Raw genomic sequence first — 18364 nt, 5'->3', positions numbered from 1 at the left:
AAGTATACTGGAGGTGATCAACAATATTAAATGCTGCAAAGAATTAAAGAAAAATTAGGACTGAAAAGAGGCCATCAGATTTGGCAATTAAGATAATAGTTTTGAAGAAAGCAATTTCATTTGAATGGTGGGGGGTCAGAAGCCAGATTGCAAAGTGTTGAGAAGTAAGTGGGAGGTGAGGAAGCTGAGGAAGCTTAGGAAGCTGAAGCAATAAGTGTAAATAGCTTTTTCTAGGAATTTTAAACACAAAGAGGAAGAGAGACACAATAACCTAATAACAAGTAAGAATAATAACCTAACTGGATAGCACAATCAAGTAAATTTTTTTAGGCATGGCAATATAGGCATATTTCTAGGCTGTAGGAAAAGTTAGTAGATAATAAAAGACTGAAAATTAGAAGAGATGATTGAATGTTAGATGTTTAACTACTTCTTTAAGAGGAGACATGAGGGGATGAGATCAAAGACATAAGCAATGGGGACCAGACTAGGCAAGAAGTGCTACTTCAAAATCTGAAACTGGAACAAAGGAGGAGAGAATGTAGTTGGCCCAATTAGTAGGTTTCTATAATTTATAAATAAATTTCTATAGTGTTGCTATTATTATAAATATAATTCTACTAAACTTTAACAAAAAGCTGGAACAAAGAAAGTAAATGAGGGAAATATTCAAATATTAATGTTTGGACAAATCTGACCAGTGATAAAACAGGGAGCAGCAAATGATTCAAGAGGAGAGAAGAACACAAACTTGAACTAGTTAACTATAAGGTTAAGTTTTTAAAAGAAGGAAAATGGAGACAGAATTGAGGTGATGGACTAAAAAAACATAAAGAATTGAAAAGATAGAACAGTTGTGAGGCCTGAGAATTACTTTAAGAGGGGTAAGGCACATGAACAGTTGGAAGAACAGGAATTTGTGTTTAGAGTGAGCAATTTCAGAGTTCTGAATCATGGATATAGGATATTTATGGAAGATGAGATCAAGCAAATAATCTTATCTGTTTGAGGTACAGAGATTATGGGAACTGAAGAGGTTGAGGTGGAAAGATAAAGTGTTTGAAGGGACATGAATTAGTACTTTGAAATCTCCAAGTTTATAAAAAGGAGCTGAGAAAGAAACTTGAGTCAGGTACTGAATAATTTGAAAAAGGAAAAGAATGAACTGGAGTTATCTTACCACTTGGCTCAAAAGAGGGTGATAGATATAAATAGAGTGAATCTTAAAGGAAAAGAGATTGTAGGAGACAGTCATATACACAGAAAGAGGGCTGAGATTAGAACCCACATCTTCTGACAACAGAATCAACATTCTTTCCACCACATCATGCTGGCTCTATAGCTACACTGGAATTAAGAATGAAATGGGAGAGAGAGAGGCAGAATCCTGGCCCCTGTTAAGAGGATGCTTAGATCCCATAAAGTGGTCCTATTGAACTTTAGAAAAACTGGATAAATAGTATTGTTTATCATTTACATATTAACATATATTGTTCTTTGGACCAGCGCTAAAAACCTCAGCTGATGTGGCACAGGTTTGACTGTCAGATGATCTGAGACAAGTAGGCAGGTATATGTTGATAGGTGGACTGTGGGAGTGAACTGGACTTTCTCTATTTTCAGAAAAAAACAAATTTTTAAAAATGTGGCCTTCTGGCCCTGGAAATAGGCCTATTGGCCTGAACTCAAAGAATTTATCCAGTCTGCTTTGTGGAGAGCACCCCAAGTCTGTGTTCTAAATTCTTTTCTTTCTATAAGAAAAAGATGACAAGTTCTATGTGACTTAATTAGCCCCAAGGAGACCTATATGTGTGGCCATTTGCAAAACCTCCTAATACCATAATATTTCTTCTTAAAGCCAAGACTGTGTAGGGCTCCTCCACTTTCTGACCTCCTTCAGTGTAATAGGGAGCCTTAGGCAGAAAATTCTTTCTCCTCAGAGGTTTCCATTCTACACTATGAAGGCTCTATGAGATTCCATATCCAACTGTCCCTATGATTTCTGGGAGGTAACTTGATCTGTTAGAAAGTTTCTTTTAGGGCAGCTAGGTAGCCCAGTGAATAGAACACCATCCCTGAAGTGAGGAGGATCTGAGTTCAAATCTGACCTCAGACACTTAACACTTCCTAGCTGTGTAATCCTGAGCAAGTCACTTAACCCCAGTTGTCTCAGCAAAAAGAAAGGAAAAAAAAAAAGCTTCCTTTAAGAAAACTGATCTTGGCTCATTTATACTGCTCACATTTATACAGGACTTTAAGGTTTCAAAATTTCAAGAATGTTTTCTTTATATCACCTATCAATACAAGTACTATTACCAACGTTCTACAAATGAGGAAACTCAAACTCAGGTCAATTGTCTTGTCCAGGGTCACAAAGCTCATAAATATTGATGTCAGAAATCAAAGCCAAGTCTCACCTAACTCTTGTTCTTTCCACTTCATACTGACCACATCATTCCTGAACCCCCTTTCGGGGGTAGATACTGATTCCTGAGCAAAAGGATGGAGGAAGTGAAGTACATCCTTTTATCAACCAGGGCCACGTGCTGGAAGGTAATTTTGCAAACTAAGAGGGAACCTGGACTCTGGATTCTATGGAAGTCAAAGCATTAGAGCTTGGAGCATTTATCTTGGTATTGGTTCCATCATATAAGAAAGATGAAGTGTGAGATTCCTAAGAAAAGCAGACTAAAGTCCTGAGGACAGAATTAGGGTTTAAACTAAGCCAAGAAATGGAGGGGCTTACTATTCCTCAGTATTTTTTCCCCTTTACATTCAGTTAACAATTTCAGGACAAATTCTTGACATAGGACTTTGATCAGAGGCATAAACTCTACTCTAACTTGGTGGCTCCCAGAAGGATGAGGGGCAATGATGGTCCAAAGCCACATTCTAGGCAACTCAGGGCAAACAAAGAACCCAAAATAGCCTAGATAGTAACCCTACTCCAGCCCTCCCTGTTGTTTTCCAGCTACAGAAAACCCAGTGTTTCATCTTACTAGACCTAAAAGTCAAAGGACAAATGTTCATTGGAGACCCGGGCTTTGTATTGCAAAGGAAGTAAAAAAAGTATTTCCCTAGAGGTGTTGAAGAGGATACTTTGTAGTGGCACATATTCTAATCAACACCCAGAGAGATGGGATGTATTCCAATAATAGGGTCTCACCAGGGAGGATGGGAAAAGTTTGTTGTCCTTCCAGAACAACCAAGTTCAAGAAAAAATATTGAAGCCAAGAGGACACGAGAGCTTCGAGCTGGTGACACACTAGTGTGACATTTCTTGTTGTTGTTGTTGTTACTGGGCCCAAATTCCCAGTTATGCTTCTGCCTAGGCTCTTCAGATCCAAGTAAAGGAAAAAACAAACAACTGTTTCACTAGAGGGGAGGGGAGGGATTTGCAGCAATGGCAACTGGAAAATGTCAGTCTGTCAGTACTGCTAACCACAGCCATCCTACTCACTTCAGGCGTCTCCATTACATGAACCCACCACAGTCTTACAGAAGGGAACCCAAACAAATGATTCAAGTCCTATCAATCACTATTGGTTTGGGTCTAATTTCAGAACCCTTCCAGCCACAGAATACTATGAAACCATCTCAGATGGCATTTACGGTTCAACATTCTTTGTAGCAACAGGCTTCCATGGCCTTCAAGTAATCTATCTGAATGCAATCTATTGACAGGTATTGTTTTGATTCAAGTATATGAAGAAAATCTGAATTCGCTCATATATATGTATATATATATATATATATATATATATATATATATATATAATATATATATAATATATATATAAATTTTAAAGTGTTTTATTTCTACAAAGATATGTAGATAGTTTAATAATGATGATGAAAAATGACAGAAACATTATAATCACAGGATCATAAATATTTATTTTAAAAAATACTCTATAATAATGTCTGTATCATGTTATTCACATTTGAGTAAGATGACAAAACTGATCCCATGAAAGGATCTCAAAAAATTTAAATTAAAAAATTAAATTTCTATATATAAAGTTTTCATATTTAGCATATTTAGAGACCTGAAAAAAAATTAAAACCTTGGAACTCACCAGGCAAATTAAACCACAAGGAGAGGTTTGAGACACTTGAACAAAGTAGTTACAGGATTCTCAGAGCTACCTGGAAGGAGAGGAACAGGACATTAGTCCAAAGCAAATTAGAAGGAACTTGAAATAAGAGTTACTCACTAGACAGACTCTGCAAATAGCAATCCTATTCAATCCTTTGGACCTTTGCCCTCAATCTACGAAGATTTTAGATGGGCAAGTCTGGTTTCAGAACAATAGCCTGGATTCTCTAGGTCTGAATGATTAGTTTGTTCTGTGATCATAAAGGAAACAATCAAAAGCTCAGCTTAAGTTTACTGAATTTCCATTTGACATGACAGAATGATGAGGTACAGGACTAAGAATTCTAATCCTTTATCTCTCAAAAAAAACTATTATACTTCTGGTAAACCAAAACCTCTACCACAAGAACAGCAATCATGATAACAGACATAGCAACAATCAAAACAAACTTGATTTTAAAAAGATAAACAAGGTAATTATATGCAAAAATATCACAGACAATTAATTAGCTTTTTAGTTGCACTTTTGCAGTACATACAAAAACTGATCATAAACTAAGGCATTATAAAATTTCATAAATATAAAACTTCATACAAATGTTTAAAAAAAAGCAGAAATGTTAAAACATCTTTTATTGACCACAATGCAAAAAAAAATCTATAATAAAATTTATTAAAGGACCTTTTGAAAAAAGGACTAAAAATTAATTAAAGAAAATAACTAAAATCTAAAGAGTTAGTAGTTCAAAGGACAAATTATAGGAACAATAATTATTTAATTTTTTAAAAAGACAATGATGAAAGAACATACCAAAACTTTTAGGTTGTAGCTAAAGTAATCTATAGAGTTAAGATTTATTTTCATCAACAAAAGAGAAAAAGAATATAACTAAAACTAAAAAAAGTTAGAAAAGCAACAAGTTTAAAAAAAAAAACCCACAACAACTAAAGACCAAAACAAATTCTGAAGATCAAAGAATCAATGAACAAAATTCAAAGGGAAAAAAAAAAGCTCTTCTGGGATTTACAAAAATGGGATCTGCTTTTATGGAAACAAAATTTTAAAATAAAGTAAGTAAATCTAGGATAGGTTGATATTTTTTAAAGAGAGACAAAACCAAATTGCCACTATCAAAAAGGAAAATTCACAACTAATGAGGAAATAAAGGAAATTATTAAAACTTATTTTTCCAAGTACATATCAGTAAAACTGATGATATTAATTAAATGAATGAAGAGCTATAGAAATATAAAAAACTCATAATAAGGAATTTAAATAATCCAGTCTGAGGGAAACAAATTGTATAAGCTCCTTAAATGAGCTCCCAAAGGAAAAGGAAAAAAAAATCTGGAATGAGATGGATTAATAAGTGAATTTTCTCAGACATGAAAAAAAATTACATTCTATAAACATTTACAAAAACAGAAAAACTAGAGAGCCTGCCACATTCCTTTTATAGCACAAAAATAAACTTGATTAAACTAAACCATAAAATCAAATTATATTTTTTATTTTGGAAGAGAAGGGAGCAGTGAGAATTTGTAAGGGATAGAAAAAATTTCTTTCCTTAAAATAAACAAAAACATTAGAAAAAATGGGACCATAAAATGGTGCCATAAAATCAAATTATAGGCCAATATCCAATGAGTATCAAAACAAAAATTTTATTATCTTTAATACACATTTCTTTATGAATCATGTTGAAAGAGAAAAATCAGAAGAGAGAAAAACCATGAAAGGAAGAAAAAGAAAAAGAAAAGTGAACGTAACATGTGTTAATTTACATTTAGTTGTCATAGTTCTCTCTCTGAAGATAGTGTTTTCTATCCAAAGTTTATTCGAATTGCCTTGGATCATTGAATTGCTGAGAAGAAACAAGGCTTTCATAGTTGATCATTGGATAATTTTGCTATTATTGTGTACAATGTATTTCTGATCTACTTGTTTCATTCAGCATCAGTTCATGTAAATCTTTCCAAGTCTTTCTAAAAATCAGCTTGTTCATCATTTTTAACAGAAAAATAATATTTTATTATTTTCATATACCATAACGTATTCAGCTATTCCCCAATTAAAGGACATCTACTCATTTTCCAATTCTTTGCCTCCACAAAAAGAGCTGCTACAAACATTTTTGCACAGGTGGGTCATTTTTCTTCCTTTATGATTTCCTTGATATAAAGACTCAGTAGTAGCATTGCTGGATCAAAGGGTATGCACAGCAAAACAAATATTTTAAATAAAATATTAGCAAATGGATTACTGCAACATGCTAAAAATATTGCATTTATTAAGTGCCTACTATGTGCCAATCACTATATTAAGTACTGGGAATACAAAAAGAGGCAAAAGACAGTCCCTGCCCTCAAAGATTACCATCTAAAGGAGGAGACACCATGCAAACAATTATATACAAAGAAATCTATACAGTATAAAGAGTAATTAGTCGTCTAAGCATTTGTGTGTGTGTGTGTGTGTGTGTGTGTATGACATGACTGGACCTGTACTTTGGAAAAATCACTTTAGCTGTTGACAGGAGAATGGCCTGGAGTGGGGAGACATAAGGCAGGCAGACCTACCAGCAGGCTTTGCAGTAATCAAGTCATAAGATGATAAAGGCTTGCACTAGAGTGCTGGCCCCATCAGAAAGAGGAGGAGGTATATTGGAGGGATATTACAATGGTGAAATCTACAATTCTTGATATTAGATGGGATATGAAAGGCGAGAGGCAGTGAAAAGTCTATATAAATAAGGGTTCTTAACCCTTTTGTGTCATAAACCCCTTTGGCCATCTAAGGAAGTCTTCCCAGCACATTGTTTTAAAATGCATAATATAAAATAAATCACATTGCAAAGGAAACTGATTCCATTTAAATGTGGTTATCAAATATTAAAAAAAAAAAAACCATGCACACAAAAGTTCCCGGACTCTACATTAACAACCCCTTATCTTAAACTAAGATTTAACATTATATATATAATGGAATTAAATTAGAGGCCTTTCCAATAAGATAGGAATAAGACAAAAATATCGATTAGGGGAACGATTACTTGATATAGTGCTAGAAATGCTATCTATATCAACAAAATAAAGCAAATAAAATTGGAGCAATAAAATTATTATTTTATATAGATGTTATAATGGTCTTTGGGGCATCTAGTAGCAGAATGGATAGAATATTAAGCCTAGAGTTAGGAAAACTTGAGATCAAATATGACTTCAGACAATTACAAGTTGGGTAATTCTGGGGGTAAGAGATTTAAATTGTTTTTGCCTCAATTTCCTCATCTATAACATCAGCACCTATCTCCCAGGGCTGGTTGAAGGTCAAATGAGATAATATTTATAAAGTATTTAACATAATTCCTAGCATATACTAAGCATTATATAAATCTTAAGGTATATTATTATTATTTAGATAACCTTAGGTAGTTAATTAAAATTAATCAAAATAATAACTTCAAGAAAGAATCAGGATATAAAAGAAACACACACAAATCATCAATCTAGATCATGAGTCTTTCACTAAAATAACTAAAGAATGTATAAAATATTTGGGAGCCCACTTTCAAAGATAAAGACAGCAATGATAAGAATACAACCATCTCTCCAAGCTGTTTGCTCATCTGTAATATGAAGTGTATGGACAGACTTCTAAATTTTTTCCAGCTCTCAATCTATGATCTATGATTCCATGAACTATAAAGCATTTTTGGAAAGATCGTATTTGTTACTGTTTTGGAAGTGCCAAAATAATAAAAATGGCAATCCTAATCTAAATTAAATTTTTTATTACAAACCATATCAATTTACCAAAATGTTTCTTTATGAAATTAGAAAAAATCATAACTAAACTCATCTGGAAAAAAGGAAAAAACTATTTACTAAATGCCTACCATGAGAAACAGTGCTAAGAGCATTATAATTATTTCATTTGATCCTCACAACAATCCTAGAAGGTAAATATTATTATTACCCCCATTTCACAGTTAAGGAACCCGAGGCAAACAGGGTTAATTGACTTGCCCAAAATCACACAGCTTCTAAGTGTCTGAGGCCAGATTTGAATTCCAGTCTTTCCAATTCCTCATCTACTGAACTGCTTAACTATTCTGGAGGAACAAAAGATCAAAAATTTCAAGAAAATAATGAAGGGAAAAGTGGGAAGGTAGGATGCTGTCAGTTTCAAATATCAAAATATACTACAAAGCAGTAATCATCAAAACTATTTGATAATGATTACAAATTAGTAAAGTAAGCCAATAAAATAGATTAGGTGTGCAACATACAGAAGTAAATGAAAAAACTGCAACTACTAGACTAAGAATTATTTGGTAGGAAGAAAGAGAATATAAAACTCAAAATTGTAAAAAAAAAAAAATGAATGTTAAAAATTGTTTTACATGCAACTGGAAAAAATTAGAATAGTAATAAAAATAAAGACAAAGATACTAAAAGATATAAATAGCTAATGTCAGAGGGGTTGTGGAAAGACAAGAATAGCACACTGATAAATCAAGAAGTGGATTGATCCAACTATTTTTGAAAATAATTTGGAATTATGTGAGAAATGTGACAATACTATTCATAGTTTTTGATAGCAATCCTGTAATAGCCTTTACTGAAAACATATCAAAGAGAAGAAAGAAATGTATCCTATATACCATAGCAATATGGTTATGGTTAAAAAAAATGCAAACAACACATCCCTCCTTAATAAAAGTTTGAAATTTGTGTTAATTGAGAAACACAAAATAAGATATCTCTAGGCACCACTATCCATCTCTCAGATTGGCTAAGATGACAAGAAAAGATAATGATAAATATTAGAGGGGATGTGGGAAAACTGGGATACTAATACATTGTTGGTAGAGTTGTGAACTGATCCAATCTGGAGAGCAATATAGAACTATGCCCAAAGGGCATAAAACTGTGCATACCCTTTGATCCAGCAGTCTCACAACTGGTTCTGTATCCCAAAGAGATCATAAAATGTCTGTAGCAGCCCTTTTTATAGAGGCAAGAAACTGGAAATTAAGTGGATGCCCATTAGTTGGAGAATGGCTGAATAAGTTATGGTATATGAATGTTATGGAATATTATTGTTTTGTAAGAAATGACCAGCAGAATGATTCCAGAGAGGCGTGGAAAGACCTACATGAACTGATGCTAAGTGAAATGAGCTTGGACCATGAGATCATTGTACATGACAACAACAAGATTATACAATGATCAATTCTCATGAATGTGGCTCTCTTCAACAATGAAATGATTGAGACCAGTTTCAATGATCTGGTGATGAAGAGACCCTTCTGTACCCAGAGAGAGAACTGTGGGAACTGAGGCTGGATCATAACATAAACATTCTCACTCTTTTTGATGTTGATTGTTTGAATGTCATTTTCTTTCTCATTTTTCTTCCTTTTTGATCAGATGTTTCTTGTGCAGCAAGATAATTGTATAAATATGTATGCCTATATTGGATTTACACGTTTTTTTACCATGTTTAACATATATCGGATTACTTGCCATCTAGGTGAGGGGGTAGGGGGAAGGAGGGGAAAATTAGAACACAAGGTTTTGCAAGAGTCAATGTTGAAAAATTATCCTTGCATATGTTTTGAAAATAAAAAGCTTCAAAAAAATAAATGAAAAGGAGGAAAAATGAGATGATCAGCAGGATGAATTCAGAGCAACCTGGAGAGACTTACATGAACTGATATTAAGTGAAGTTGAGTAGAACTAGGAAAACATTGTATATAGTAACAACAAAATTAAGTGATGATCAACTGTGATAGACTTGGCTTTCCAACAACGATGTGATTCAGGCTAATTCTAATTGACTTGTGATGGAGAGAGCCATCTGAACTCAGAGAGAGGATGTGGGGGCTGAATTTGGATCATAACATAGTATTTTCACTTTTTGTTGTTGTTTGCTTGTTTTTATTTTCTATTTTTTCCCTTTTGATCTGATTTTTCTTGCACAGCATGACAAATGTGGAAATATGTATAGAAGAATTGTACATGTTTAATATATATTGGATTACTTTCTGGCTAGGGAAGAGGGTAGGGAAAGAGAGGGAAAAAATTTGGAACACAAAGTTTCAGGAATAAAAACTATCTTTGCAAATATTTTGAAAAATAAATACACACACACACACACACACACACACACACAAGACAGTGAAAGAACCAGCACAGGATGTAGAACATCTGTAGGACAGTTTATCTCTAAAGGTCTTTCAGAGTTTTCAGACAAGCATCATGTGGGACTGGAAGGTCAGCAGATACCATCTTTGCCCAGGTGGATAGTGCTTCCCCTTTAGTAAGAAATTTACATATTCAACTGTCTAAGATAACAAATGGAATGAATACTAGCTCTCGTTAAAAAGAACACTAGGTATCCTCTTTCAAAAAAAAATTGTGCTGATTTTATAAAAGTTTAAATTAAAAGAAAACTTTTCTATCACTCATTCAAAGTGAGTAAAAAATAATGGGTGACTAAAATAAAAATAAAACCCATTGACTATTTGACAAAAACTTCTGAGAAATCTGGAAAACAGTTGCTCTAAATTAGGAATAGATTAAAATCTCACAGAATATTCTACAATAACCTCCACATAGATATGTGACCTAGATGTAAAAGATCATCATAAACAAATTAGAGAAGCAATGAAGGAACTATCTATTACAAGGTGTCTGGAAAGATGAAGAGTTTGTGGCCACACAAGGGATATATAGAGGATCACAAAACAAAATGAGTCGTTTCAACTATATAAAACTGAAAAACATTTTGCACAAAATCCATTGCTAAAATTAGAAAGGAAATAGTTACTGCAGGGGAAAAATGTTTGTAGTAAGTCTGTATCATTACTTTTACATATCAAAGATATATAAGAAACTGGTCAAATATATAGCAGAATCACCTCTAAAAGATAAATGATCAAAGAATATAAACAGGTAGCAATCAAAGGAATAGCTATGTGAAATTATCAAAATCTATTAACAGCAACGTGAAAAATACTCCAAGTCACTAATAGCATGAGAAATGAAATTAAGATTAATCTTTGAGGTTCTACCTTACAACCATCATATTGGAAAAAAAAATTTAAAAAAAAAGGAAAATGAGTGTTTTGAGGAGCTTCAGGAAGATAGGAATACTAGTGAATTGTTTGTGGAATTGTGAATTTGTCCAGTGTTTGAAAAAAATAATTTTAAACTGTAACCAAAAGGTCACAAAATTGTGTATATACTTTTTTCTTCAATCTATTTGGGTCATTAGATCAAAGAAAAAATCTTATACAAATATTTTTTAAAAATTTAAAAAATTTTAAAGCATTATAAAATACAAAAGTATCTTCAGCAACTCTTTTTGTTGTAGCAAAGAACTGGAAACAAAGGGATGCCCATCAGTGAGCATCTAAATGACTGAACAAATTATGGTACATAAAGAAATTATAAAAGGGACAATTGCAGAAAAGGGAAGACTTGTATAAATTGTATGAACCGGAAGAGAGAAGTAACTAGAACCAGAACTCTGTGTGTGTGTGTGTGTGTGTGTGTGTGTGTGTGTGTGTGTTTATATATAATGGTTTAAATAGAACTGAAGGACTCTTCAGTGAGAGTTATGGGACAGGGAGGAGGGAAATATACCAGAAAAGGGGCTCAGACTGATAAGAGTTAAAAACAAACTTCTCCAATTCTCCTACGGTATCCACATAAATCCTAAGAGATATAGTTGCCCTTAGTCTGAGACAACAAGTTCTTGCTATATGTGGCACAATACATAGAGCCCTGGATCTGCAGTCAGGAAGACCAGAATCCAAATCCAGAATCAGATCCTTACGGGTATGTGACCCTGGGCAAATCCCTTATGTTGTTCTCCCTGGGCCTTCAACATTTCAATATTCTCAACACCCTGATGGAGATCTCCATAGTCCCATCAGTTCTACAAGGGCCCACTCAAGTCCCATCCACAAAGCCACTCTGACTTTCTCAGCCCACAATGATCATTAAGATCTGACCATACAATTGTTTAATTACTATTGGTTCCTTATCTACTAGTCTTTTCTCTCCAACGAGGTCTTAAATTTCTCCGAGGCCTGGGCCATGATGGCTTCTTTTATATCCTCACAGGACCAAGCACGTAGAAGTTGCTGGATAATTAATTATTTATGTGTTACCAGTTCTGTTGAACAGAAAACCAAAAAGCTTTTTTTTTTTTTTTCCTGAGCAAGCAGTACGTGAACAAAGATTTGCCACAAAATGTCTGTGCTTTCTGTGAAGCTCGAAGTGGAAAGCTGGCCTTTCCAGTCCACATTAGCACAAATGTAGAAGGAGGCCTTCTCTTTGTTCCCCATCCTGACTCTACAAAGGAGACTGCATCAGGAAGGGCACTCTGTACAAGCTCCTAAGGACCAGGCTTTCACTGTCAAGTCTCCCTGTTACATTCATAAATCATCTGATTTAGAATAGAATACAATTTTAAATATTGCTTTAAAGGCTACCCCTCTCACTAAGGAAACTGAGGCCCAAAGAGGGTGTTGTTTGCCCAGGATCTCACAGATGGCTTGAAGCAAAACCAGGGTTTGAATCCCCATCCTTTGAAGCCAGATGCATATTTCTTCCTACCACACATGTTGCCTTTCAAACTATTCCCATTTAGAGCTACCAGACAAACATATTGTTCTATATTATCAGCAATGAACAAGAACAAATAGGCATTATTTGCTTTTTAAAATTTTTAAAGATTGAATTGAGAAAATACTTGTTTCTAAGTATTTATAGAAATCCTATGGCTATTGTACATGGCCATGGCCCAAAAGGAATAGAAGCATTGGCTGAAAATCTAGTTTGGTGCATTCTATGTGCAGGAAGGTCAGGAAAGCTGGAGTGGCAATTTACAAGTCCACATTGTTGTGGTACAGACAGGTACTAAATTTCTTTTCTCAATGACATAAAGGTTTAGTTCAAGCGCTACTGCTAGGTCCATTTCAGGCATTCAATTTATCCTGGTTGACTGAGAATCTAGATGATACTTAACCTCCTCCCTTCTCCAGGTGCAGGCGGGAGGATCCTAAGTAAAAATTAGCAATCATGGAATGCTATGTTCATTTCAACAAACAGTAGTTATCCCTTCCACATTGTGACTTTGCCATCAAGGTTTCAATATACCTACCATTGGCATAAGAAATTAAACCTCTAATCCTCTGTGATGTAGAAGAGATAACAGTAATAAAGTATATATCATGTGTAAGGCACCGTGTGAGGTGCTAAGAGAACAAATGTGCCAGATGTGGCACAGACCTCGGAGCGAATACGCTAACTGAGGAAAAACAAAGAATAAGATGGAGGGAGAACATAAGAGATTTTTTGGACCTGTGGCGGAGAGGGCAGGGGAGGGGGAGGAGGGAAGAGTGGAAATCAAATAGAGATTAAAAGAAGGGGTGAGACTTCAATAGACAGAGGTGTATACGTGTCTACAAGACAGTGTGTTTTGGCAATAGCAAGATTATGCGATGATCAATTCTGAGGGATGTGGCTCTTCTCAACAATGAGGTGATTCAGGCCAATTCCAATGGTCTTGTGATAAAGAGCCATCTACATCAGGAGAGAGGACTGTGGGAACATAGCATTTTCACTTCGTTTGTTGTTGTTTGCTTACATTTTGTTTTCTTTCTGTCTTTTCCTTCTTGATCTGATTTTTCTTGTGCAGCATGATAAATGTGGAAGTATGTGTGTCTATATTGGATTGACATATATTTTTACCATGTTTAACATATATTGGATTATCTATGGGAGGGGGAAGGGCAAAGGGAGGGGGAAATTGGAACACAAGGTTTTGCAAGGGTCAATGGTGAAAAATTATCCTTGCATATGTTTTGAAAATAAAAAACTTCAATAAAAAAGACTGTGTGTTTGTATGTGTATGCATGTGTACAAGCATGCATGCATATACTCAGGACTGGGCATCATGTTCCATTACAGTCACAAGCAGAATTAGGAGGGAGAAGAAGAAACTTTAAGAGTTTCTAGGCCAGTCCTGCAGTTTGCAGACACAGGCTAGAAACACAGCTCTCCAGCATCTTTTTTCATTCTTCCCCACAGGAGACATGAATCACAATAGAGCAGTGGAAAGGGGACAGGGCTTAGAGAGGACAGCATGTCTGAGGGATATGTCTGTCCAAAAAGGTCCCTCCTTTGTGAGAAAAACATCCCAGACTGGATTGGGGAAAGAAATACAAGAACTGGAAGCCTGTTTACTAAAGAAGGGGAGAAAGGGGTGAGGGTTTTGGGGTGATTTTTTTGTCCATTGTTTTTCCCTAGATTGATGAGAGCATCAAACTAAGTGGATCATATAACCCACCCCATGAGATTACAGAGTCCTTCCCACCTCAGTTCAGATACTATCTGAAGACTCTTTTATACAAACACTTGGAAAAGTAAAGATGAGGTCTGCAAATAACTGTTGTCACTTTCTCTGCCTGCCTTCCTATAACTCAGATTAATCTTTTGGATATAGGTGCAATTTGGATCCTGGATTTGTTTCAAAACCAGAACAATGTCTGTATTTCTGGTTCCTGTGTGTGTATGTGTGTGTGTGTGTGTGTGTGTGTGTGTGTGTATAACAGGTCCAAACATAGATGATCCTTCAGCACATGGATCTACTTCTTAGAGTAAGCCTGAGACCCAGAGATAGTACCAGAGAAGGAGGGACTGAGGAAAAGACCCAAGTCTTTTAATTTAGATGACCGATTAAGAGTAAGAAGGAAAGGTGAAAATCATCTAACCTCATCCCCATGACTTAAAGAAACTAAGGCTCAGAGAGGTTGTTATTCATCCAAAGTCATAGAGCTGGTAAGTGCCAAAGCCCCTTAGAAGCCCAGGTCTTATGACTTAAAGTGTAGTAAGGACTCTTCACTGTCCTATGGTGACTTGATGCAGTAGAAATTAAAACAGAGGAAGGGAGCAAGCATTTAGGTAGCATCTCCTATGTGCCAGGTACCATGGCAAGTATTTTACTTTTTTTTAAATTACCCTTAGACAAAGCCGTCATTGCCCCGCCCTCATCTCTCTACAAAGAATCAGTAATGCAATGTGTCTAATCATTTGGCCAGAATTTGCTGGCTGGCTGCTCCCTAACTAGACATCAAGTATCCTCATATTTTCTTTTTTTTTTTTTAATTGAAGGTTTTTATTTTCAAATTATATACAAGGATTATTTTTCAACATTGACCCTTGTGTTCCAATTTCTCCCCCTTCCCCTTACTCCCTCCCTTATTAGGTGAGTAATACAATATATGCTAAACTTGGTAAAAATATATGTTAAATCCAATGTAGGCATACATATTTATACAATTATCTTGCTGAAAAAATGTTTGTGGCAGCCCTCTTTGTAGTGGCAAGAAACTGGAAACTGAGCAGATACCCATCAATTGGAGAATGGCTAAATGTATTATGGTATATGAATGTTATGGAATATTATTGTTCTATAAGAAATGACCAGCAGGATGATTTCAGAAAGGCCTGGAGAGACTTCCATGGACTGATGCTGAGTGAAATGAGCAGAACAAGGAAATCATTATACAGAGCAACAACAAAATTATACAATGATCAATTCTGATGAATGTGACTCTTTCCAACAACAAATGAACAATGGCCTGATTGAGGCCAATTCCAATGCTCTTGTGATGACGAGAGCCATCTACACCCAGAGAGAGGATGGGAACTGAGTATGGAACACAACATATTCTCATTCTTTGTTGTTGTTTGCTTGCATTTTGTTTTCTTGCTCATTTTCTTTCCTTTTTGATCTGATTACACATATTGGATTTAACATATGTTTTAACATGTATAACATATTGGATTTCTTGCCATGTATGGGAGGGGGAGAGGGGAAGGAGGGGAAAAATCTGAAACACAAGGCTATGCAAGGATCAATGTTGAAAAATTATCCATGCATATGTTTTGTAAATAAAAACCTATAATAATAATAAAAAAAGAAAAAGAGAAAAATTATCCATGCATATATTTAAAAATATTTTTTTTTAAAAAAAGGAAATCATGAAGGACAATCTAATAACTGTGCAGGTATTGAAATCTGTGTCAGTAAAATGAAACTAGAGAAAAACAAAAGATCAAACATTTTAAAATATAAAGATAAATAATGAAAACAGAGATAGAATAATGGGGAAGGAGCACCAAAGTTTTGTGGATATATTTGTATTATGTTTATATTGCCTTAGAAAGCAGATTAAGATGTTTATCTTCAAAACATGTTCATTCTATTGTTTAAAAAAATTTTTTTTAAATTATCTTGCTGAACAAAAAAAAATATCAAAAAAGAAAAAATGAGAAAAAAAATGCACCTACTCTAATTCCTTTCATCTCCTTTTCTTTTCCTATTGCCAAACCTAACATTTCTAATACAATATTGAATAGTAATGGTGATAGTGGGCAACCTTGTTTCACCCCTGATCTTATTGGGAATGTTTCTAGTTTGTCCCCATTACATATGATGCTTGCTGATAGTTTCAAATAGATGCTACTGATCGTTTTAAGGAAAACTCCATTAATTCCTATACTCTCTAGTGTTTTTAATAGGAATGGGTGTTAGATTTTATCAAAAGCTTTTTCTGCGTCTATCGAGATAATCATATGATTTTTGTTAGTTTAATTATTGATATAGGTCAATTATGCTGAATAGTTTTCCTAATATTGAACCAGCCCTGCATTCCTGGTATAAATCCTACTTGGTCATGGTGTATTATCCTGGGGATGACCAAGTACTTTACAAAAAATCCTTTAATAGTCACAACAATCCTGGGATTATTTATTTTACAGGTGGTTAAAAAAACAAATAAACAAAAAACAACTTTGTCCAAGATGGCCAACTCTGGCCAGATTTGAACTAAGTTCTTCCTTAGTACTGGCTCAGTGCTCTGCAGAAGATTTTTGAACAAAATAATGACATGAAAGTAGATAGACTGGGGCAGAGAAACAACCTAACCGCACTTCCTCCAATAAACATAAGCACCTAAATTCCCCCAAAAGGTGGAAAGGCACCGTTTCCCTAAAGAAGCCTATTGGAGGCAGGCCTTAGCTTCCTCCATCACCGCCTTTGACCTCCCTGACCTGATCACCCTGATGAACCTTGCTCTCCTTTGACCTCCTCATGACTTCCTTTAAGACTTCTGAGGACTTACAGGAAACTCCCGCTCCTTTCCTTTGCATGACAAAGGGGACTGCTCTAGTACTTCCAGAAGAAATAATCAAACCCCTAGTAAAAAGGCCTCCCAATCCACATCTCCTTTTTTTTTGCTCTCCACAGCTGACTTCAACTCATTTACTTAAATACTGTAATTCCCAGAAAAACCCATAAATCATCCTGGAATCACATTCAAAAAAGGACCTGTATCTTTTAATGAGTCTGGAGATTTGCCTTTTGTCTGTCTCTCCAAGCCCTCCCAGGATAAGTCTTGTTAGCCTTGAGCAAACTCCAACTGACCTCATTAAGGAACAGCCCAGACTTAAACTATATACTGATAACTATTTTATGTTAATGTGAAGCCATGTTAAGAGTCTGCCCCAAAATCTGATTTTGCTCTTAGCTTGGCCAAGTTTTATCCTGCCCCTCTGGGGCTGTTTTCCTCATGTTGGACATTATCTCAATCTCACATTTTATGAGCCTTTGATTAGGGAGTAGAGACCGACTAGGCTAAATCCAGTTTGAAATTTTATGAATCTATGATTCTCTGTCCTGAGCAAACTCAGGTGGAAGATTCCCTCGGATAGAAGTTTCCTCTTCTCTAACGGGTAAACTGTCATAGTCTGGTACTCATATTGCAGCAAAAACTCAAGCTCTCTCTGTCTCTGTCTCTCTCTTTCTGTTTCTTGGTCTCAGGCCCTCTCTGTCTCACTATCTATCTCTCACTCTCTTTGTATCTCTATCTCGTGTATATGTGTATCTCTGTCTGTCTCACTGTCTTTGTATCTGTCTCTCTGGTCTCTATCTCTTACTGTGTATGTCTCTTAGTCTCCTCTATTTCTGTCTCTCTCTGTATCTCTGTGTCTCTCTCTGTCTTTGTATCTGTCTCTCTCTCTCTCATTCTATTTCTATCTCTGTCTCTGTTTCTCTCTGTATTTCTTGTCTTTTTCTCTCACTCTATCTCTGTATGTGTCTGTCTCTCAGTGTCTTTGTATATATCTCTATTTCTGTCTCTTTCTCTCATTCTGTCTTTGTATCTCTATCTCTGTCTCTCT

This window comes from Antechinus flavipes, chromosome 4, assembly GCF_016432865.1.
Source record: "Antechinus flavipes isolate AdamAnt ecotype Samford, QLD, Australia chromosome 4, AdamAnt_v2, whole genome shotgun sequence".
NCBI lineage: Eukaryota > Metazoa > Chordata > Mammalia > Dasyuromorphia > Dasyuridae > Antechinus > Antechinus flavipes.
Note: the sequence above shows the minus strand (reverse complement) of the source record.